The sequence below is a fragment of the Lathyrus oleraceus genome, chromosome 7 (assembly GCF_024323335.1).
Source record: "Lathyrus oleraceus cultivar Zhongwan6 chromosome 7, CAAS_Psat_ZW6_1.0, whole genome shotgun sequence".
NCBI classification, from domain to species: Eukaryota; Viridiplantae; Streptophyta; class Magnoliopsida; order Fabales; family Fabaceae; genus Lathyrus; species Lathyrus oleraceus.
In genome coordinates this window covers 38,097,961-38,106,386 of record NC_066585.1, presented here as the reverse complement: position 1 = coordinate 38,106,386, position 8,426 = coordinate 38,097,961, and positions in this window count along the sequence as shown.

Below are 8,426 nucleotides of genomic sequence, written 5' to 3'. Positions count from 1 at the left end.
CAAATGAAGGACAACCCGTAAGCCAGGTGATGGTCGTCATCAGCATGGCAGACAGAACATCATGGTATTGCCGACATAGTTTTTCTGCATTTTATTTCTGTTTTTTCTGTATGAGATTAAAGTCACCATTTAGGACAACCCGTAATGCATTATTTTTACTATTGTTAATTGATTAAATGTCAAATTAGTTGTATAGAGATATTTTAATTGACTTTGTAAGTTTGACTTGTGTTGTTGGGCCTTGGTCAAGGTTGATTTGACATTGTTAGGTTAAGATCATTGGATTTCGGAGATTGATGGAATGTAAATTCCATCTCCCAAAATGAATGAATGATCTTAACTTGGTAAAAGTCCTCCTTTGTCCAATTTGAGTTTGATCCATTTCCCCTCCCTCTTCATCTCATTCCCCTTCTTTATGCATTCATGTCATGGACCTATGATATCTCAATATCCTAAGGCTAGTTGATTGCAAAATCAACATAAATATGGATGAGATTAGGTCCCCCACTTTGCATATTCTTTTTGTGTGTGGTATGTTTCATGAGCATAGTTCATCATACTATGTATCTAACATGCATTAACACCAAAATTCTATTGCCCGACCTCAAATAGTTGTGACTTCTACATAAGTCCAATTACGATTGCTTAACATAGCGCTAAATTTTAACACAAAGACATAACATTCTAGTTAGTGAGATTGTAAGTGTCCCCTCTTTCATGGTATTGTGTGGAAACTAGACATTTTTTCCTTCCTTTAGAAGATGTCTTGGTTCAAGGATCCATGCTTGTGATAAGTGGGTTCAGTGTTCTCCGAAGAACGACTTAAACAAAAGAGAAAAAGCAAATGCAATACTAACTTCTAACTTATTAACAACTAACATTTAATTTCAAGTCCTTTATTTTTAATTCACTTTATTTTTGAGCTTTATTCATTTGCCATTATTCATACCATTCTAATTGTTTATGTTAATGTCATTTTCACTTTGTCCACTTGAACCATATTGTGTGATATATTTTGTTTATGTATATTGTGTTTGTTTGTGTGGTCTTTGACCATTAATGTACATAATAAGAACAAAAACCCTAAAAAATATCTTGTGTGGACTATTGGTTTGATCTGAGACAATTGGACTTAGAATTTAGGCAACATTCCCTATGAAAAGGACTTGGCCAATGCCAACTTTCATGTAACCAAGTGCTTGTGATTTGAAACTTCACTTGATACATCATTGAAGATCCATTTGAGTTCATCTGCAACATGATCATTATGACGCTGTTATTTTGAACCTGTGACTTATGCCATCTTGGAATTCATCTAATGCATGGGAAATTTTGAATAAGATCATGGAGTTGCTAAGCCTGGATGTGCCCATCTTTATTTGATGCCTTGTTCTTCAACTTGCTATTTGCGCATTGTTTGTTGCTTGATTCTAAAAGTCTAAGGGAAATTTGGGTTTCTATATGACATTCTTGTCTATTGGATTGCAACTCATTGGTCAGATCTTTTCAACTCTCAACTTTTAAATTTATGCTTAGGATTAGTGTCTTCATATCTCTCCCTCATTTTAAAAACTTATTTGTTTGTGCTTGTTTTCCAAACGTAGACCATATTGCAAACTAGAAACTTTGGCCTTAAGCCATTGCATTTTCAAACTTATTTTCTTAATCAAACTTTTAAATAGACTTAACTATACCTGACTTAAAATTTTCAAAAGCCAAAAAGAAATAACTCATTCAAACCATCTTATGTCTTTGTGCCTTTCAAGATTAAATTTTTGTTAAAAGCAATGCATCCATTTTGAAATTGATACCACAAACTACGAGATTTGGATCCCTCATTTTTATGTTGGTACGTAGGCACAAGTTCGAAGGTTTTGTCAAACACAAAAATATAATTAATGAATTATTTTCTCATCCCCCATTTTATTTGTTTGCAAACATCATTTGTACAAACACACATATGCACACAAAAAAGGGCTCCCTAGGAATACCTAGGACACTTTGGGTGCTAATACCTTCCCTCTGTGTAAGCAACCCCCTGACCTGTTATCTCTGGCATTTTATTAGTTTTGATTTGAAAACTTCTTATTTTTGGGTTTTCTTCGTACTCTTCCCTTTTCACTTGGAAACAATTAAAGCACGGTGGCGACTCATGTTTATTTGATGTCTATCTTGTCCATAGCCTGATGATCATGAATTTCTCGCTACACATGGCTTATGTAAAATGTAGCCGCAAAATGATTAAATCAAATTAATTTTTATAATTTTAGTAAATAATAATAATCGTAGTGTAATAAAGGTAATAATAAAAGGATTTTTATTTTTCTTTATTTTTAGACTAAAATACATGAAAAATGAATAACATAATAATTAATTAATAAATTAATAAAAAATTCAAAAAGCTGAATATTATAATTTTAAGTGGAGGTAAAAACATAACAAAAAGAAAAACTCTAAAAATAGGGAATATTCAATGTGTGAAAATGTTTCTTCAATTTATATCAAGTTTAGGTTAAAACATTTAATTATAACATTAAAAGCTGAATCAACAATAAAATAAAATAAATAATTAATGTCAATGGATTCTAACCTAATATACTTTTTAGATTTTATTCGATGAATCAAAATATTTGAATTTTATGGTTTTTAATTAAAACAAAATTGTCAAAAATGAAATAAAGCATAAAAATAAAAATTAATTAATAAAAATTAAAATAACCCTTTTGAGTTTTTATTTTTTTATCCTTTTTTTGGATTTATTTTGAATAAAAAGTGAAAAAAGGGAAAAGAAAATGAGTTTATTTTATTCCTTTCTTAGGTGCCAAGCAAATGAATTTCGATGGATTCCTGGATTACGTAAAATGCAGCAGCAAAATGATTAAATCAAATTAATTTTTATAATTTTAGTAAATAATAATAATCGTAGTGTAATAAAGGTTTTATTTTTCATTTTTTTATATTGATTTTTCATTATTTTTAGTCTAAAATACATGAAAAATGAATAATATAATAATTAATTAATAAATTAATAAAAATTTTGAAAATTAAATATAAAAATTATAAAAGTAGAAGTTTTAATTTTAAAATAATTTAAGTGAAGGTAAAAACATAACTAAAAGAAAAACTCTAAAAATAGTGAATATTCAATGTGTGAAAATGTGTCTTCTATTTATATCAAGTTTAAGTTAAAACATTTAATTATAACATTAAAAGCTGAATCAACAATAAAATAAAATAAATAATTAATGTAAATGGATTCTAACCTAATATATATTTTTGATTTAATTGAATGACTCAAAATATTTGAATTTTATGGTTTTTAATTAAAACAAATTTGTAAAAAATGAAATAAAGCATAAAAATAAAAATTAATTAATAAAAATTAAAATAACCATTTTGACTTTTTATTTTTTTATTCCTTTTTTTGGATTTATTTTGAATAAAAAGTGAAAAAAAGGGAAAAGCAAATGAGTTTATTTTATTCCTTTCATAGGTGCCAAGCAAATGAATTTCGATTGATTGGTGGATTATGTAAAATGTAGCAGCAAAATGATTAAATCAAATTAATTTTTATAATTTTAGTAAATAATAATAATCGTAGTGTAATAAAGGTAATAATGAAAGGATTTTTATTTTTATTTTTTTATATTGATTTTTCATTATTTTTAGACTAAAATACATGAAAAATGAATAATATAATAGTTAATTAATAAATCAATAAATTTTTTGAAAATTAAATATAAAAATTATAAAAGTAGAAGTTTTAATTTTAAAATAATTTAAGTGAAGGTAAAAACATATCAAAAAGAAAAACTCTAAAAATCGTGAATATTCAATGTGTCAAAATGTGTCTTCTATTTATGTCAAGTTTAGGTGAAAACATTTAATTATAACATTAAAAGCTGAATCAACAATTAAATAAAATAAATAATTAATGTAAATGGATTCAAACCTAATATATTTTTTTGATTTTATTCAATGACTCAAAATATTTTAATTTTATGTTTTTTAATTAAAACAAATTTGTCAAAAATGAAATAAAGCATAAAAATAAAAATTAATTTATAAAAATTAAAATAACCCTTTTGACTTTTTATTTTTTTATCCTTAACTTTTATCAAACCATCATATATATATATATATATATATATATATATATATATATATATATATATATATATATATAATATATATATATATATATATATATATATATATATATATATATATATATATTCACGTAAATTGGTAGCTTCAACTCTTAATACATCCTCATGAATTAGATTTAAATTCTACCGGGCTTATGCTTTACCGTCCTCAATATTTGCACTATTTCTTTAGATCTAAATACTGATATGTATTTGCACTATTTCTTTAGATCTAAATACCTATCAATTAAATTTCACTTAATTTCATTCATATGTGATATTCTATAATCTCTTCTAAATATTTTTCTAAATTATGGAGCTTCATTCTAACAGTTGAAGATGAAGTTTATTTATTCAGCGGAAATCTCAACGATGCAATTTGATTGGTCTCTTGTCAGAGTTTATTTTTCTTTTCCTCGACCGTGATTTCCTTGATTAATTCAGGTGAGTCATAGGTTTTATATTCAATAATTATTCTTGTTTTTTGGATTTTTTTTGTGTTTGACGGAATTGTGATAAGATTAAAATATATGCTTGCTAGGTATGTTTGGTCTCTTAATTATGTAGTTTGCAAGATTTAATGGAATATATTTTGTTGGATTGTTGCAGTTTTGATAGATTTAAGCTTATTAAAGTTACTGAATTATAGAAAAAAAAATTCTTTTGTTGTGCTTGATGAGATTCTGTATGGAATTGTGATAACGATAAAATATATGCTTGTTAGGTAGGTTTGGTCTCTTCATTATGTAGTTAGCAAGATTTCTATATATATTTTGTTGGATTCTTGCAATTTTTATAGATTTTAGCTTATTAAAGCTACTATATTATAGGGTAATTGTGTATTTGGTGTTCATTTATTTATCTTTATATTCTCTTATAGCTATTCTCATGTTTATTAGTTGTTGACTTAATTTTTTTGCATGAAGGCTGACAATTATTTCAGTGATATTAATCCTCTGTGCTGTTATATTACTTTACTAACGAATTTATTAAGAGGAAGACAAGAAAAGTCTTTCCTGCAAACATCTCCAAGTTTTACATTTGTTATACTTTTATATTAATTTCACTTTTAAATCATGCTAATTGTAAATGTTATTTTATAATATTAGGCTAGTGAAAGTTTTACTGTCATTGAGCTAGCTTCTCGAGCATCTTCCTCCTGAAGAAATTGAAAGACAAAATATCAACTCGAATGAAAGCACTATTGAGGATGGTACTAATACAAACATTCAAAATTCTAAAACAAACTCAGATTTCGTAAACAATTTCAATTAATGATTTCATCCATTGAATGTGAAGCAAATGATGAATGTATTTTCAAATAGGAAGTAAATAAGGGTAGAATGAAATAAATGAAAAACATTCTTGTTTTATGTTTGGGATTCCAATTTCTCAAATTATGTAAACAAGTCCAATTAATGGACCTGAACCATTGCATGTGAAGCAAATGATGAAAGGGTAGAATGAAATAAATGAATAAATTTCATATTTAATGTTATGAATGTTTTTTCTCCCCATATTTACTTACATTTTTTGTGCTATTTCATTTTTTTTACATGTGTTATGTTAGACAACTTTATAGATCTTGTGCTTGTGGTAATTTCGTTGTTCTGTTAGTTTTATAACAAGATAGATGTTTAATGAGATATTGTGACTTCTGAAAAGTTACTTTTTACCCCTTCAAACAAAAACTTTTATGTATGTAAGGCACGAACATAAAAACCTTTTACATAAGGAATCAACTCTATTAGAAAGATTCTAATGTACACAAATTTAATGTTTGATAGGAAAAAGCGAATACTATATGTTAATAACTATTATTTTCAAATATGTAAAATGATACTAAAGACTATTCATATGACACAGCGTAAATGTCTTCATTGCTTTCCCGAACTCCATTCCTTTCAAGCCTTTAGGCACATCTTTAGCCTATCAAGTTTTTGTTTTTTACAAAAATCATTTACATATCTAGACCATATAAAATCATCCTTAATAAATAAAATTATACGCTAGTTTGATAACACAAACTCATGAAAGAAGAATACGAGAAGAGGCCAAAATACGCATTTCCATTTCAATACACTTCTACCATTATTGAATAAAACCTCATATTCTAATGTCATAGCTCCTTCACGACAGGTTTGCATAATTTTCACTTTGCTGCAAATATACCATTCTCCTTATCTTCAAAATATGCATTGGGCCAAAGATACAGAAACCCGATTGATATTTATAAACCCATCATTACATAATTTCAAACCCTAGCTAGACAAACCCTATGTATATATTCACGTAGCATCATCTATTAAGTACTGGTAATATGCTTTTTAACTACTTCTTTAGAACATGTTAAGTTTGTAACACAACTATAAATAACGATGATAAACACAACATACAATAATATTTTATTTGATAAGAACATAAATGATATATACAAAAATAAGAAGACATAATTTATTTGATAGAAACACAAACTGTAGATACAACTATTGCAAGAAGTATTCCATTATTTTTGTCTAAATTCAGATGTATTTCATTTGTTTCCTAGGTGCCAAGCAAATGAATTTCGATGGATTCATGGCTTATGTAAAATGTAACAGCAAAATGATTAAATGAAATTAATTTTTATAATTTTAGTAAATAATAATAATAGTAGTGTAGTAAAGGTAATAATAAAAGGATTTTGAGTTTTTTTTATATTGATTTTCCTTTATTTTTAGACTAAAATACATGAAAACTGAATAATATAATAATTATTTTAAAAGTTTATAAAAAAATTGAAAATTAAAAAAGTGGAATTTTTTATTTTAAAATAATATAAGTGAGGGTAAAAACATAAAATTAATATCAAGTTTCAAAATAATTGAGTGTGTGAAATTGAGTGTGTGAAAATGTTTCTATTATTTAAATCAAGTTTAGGTTAAAAAATTAAAAGTTGAATCCACAATAAAATAAAATTAATAATTATTGTAAATGGATTCTAACCTAATATATTTTTATTTTATTTTATGCAATGAATCAAAATATTTGTGTTTTATGGTTTTTTATTAAAAAAATTGTCAAAAATGAAATAAAGCATAAAAAAAAATTAATAAAACTTAAAATTAGCCCTTTTGACTTTTAAATTTTTCTATAATAATCACAATGTATTTTTTTTATCCTTTTTCTTATATATTTTGAATAAAAAGTGAAAAAAGTGATAAAAACAATGAATTTATTTTATTTATTTCTTAGGTGCCAAGCAAATGAATTTGGATGGGTTCATGGCTTATGTAAAATGTAACAGTAAAATGATTAAACGAAATTAATTTTATAATTTTAGTAAATAATCATAATCATAGTGTAATAAAGGTAATAAAAAAAAGATATTTTTATATTGATTTTTCTTTATTTTTAGACTAAAATACATGAAAAATGAATAATATAATACTTATTTAAAACATTAATAAAAAATTCAAAAATTAAATATAGAAAACTAAAAAAATAGAAGTTCTATTTTTAAAATAATTTAATTGAAGGTAAAAACATAACAAAAAGAAAAACTCTAAAAATAGGGAAAATTCATTGTGTGAAAATTTTAGGTTAAAACATTTAATCATAACGTTAAAAGTTGAATCAACAATAAAATAAAATGATTAATTAATGTATATGGATTCTAACGTACTAAATTTTTTGATTTTATTCAATGAATCTAAATATTTGACTTTTATGGGTTTTAATTAAAACAAAATTGTCAAAAAAGAAATAAAGCATAAAAATAAAAATTAATATATAAAAATTAAAATTAGCCCTTTTGACTTTTTATTTTTTTAGTCCTTTTTTGTATTTTTTTGAAAAAAAAGTGAAAAGCAAATGAGTTTATTTTATTTCTTTCTTAGGTGCCAAGCAAATGAATTTCGATGGATTCTTGGATTATGTAAAATATAACAGAAAAATGATTAAATGAAAATAATTTTTATAATTTTAGTAAATAATAGTAATAGTAGTGTAATAAAGGTAATAATAAAAGGATTTTGATTTTTTTTATATTGATTTTCCTTTATTTTTAAACTAAAATACATGAAAAATGATTAATATAATAATTATTTAAAAAAATTATAAAAATTCAAAAATTAAATATAAAAATTCAAAAAGTAGAAGTTTTAATTTTAAAATACTTTACGTGATGGTAAAGACATTACTGTTTAACATGAAAGTATGAGTTTATCGCTAAAGGAGAAGGAATTTGTGAAAATCTACTGTGGTTTTAGTTGTCAGTAAAAACCTCGGTTGGTAGAT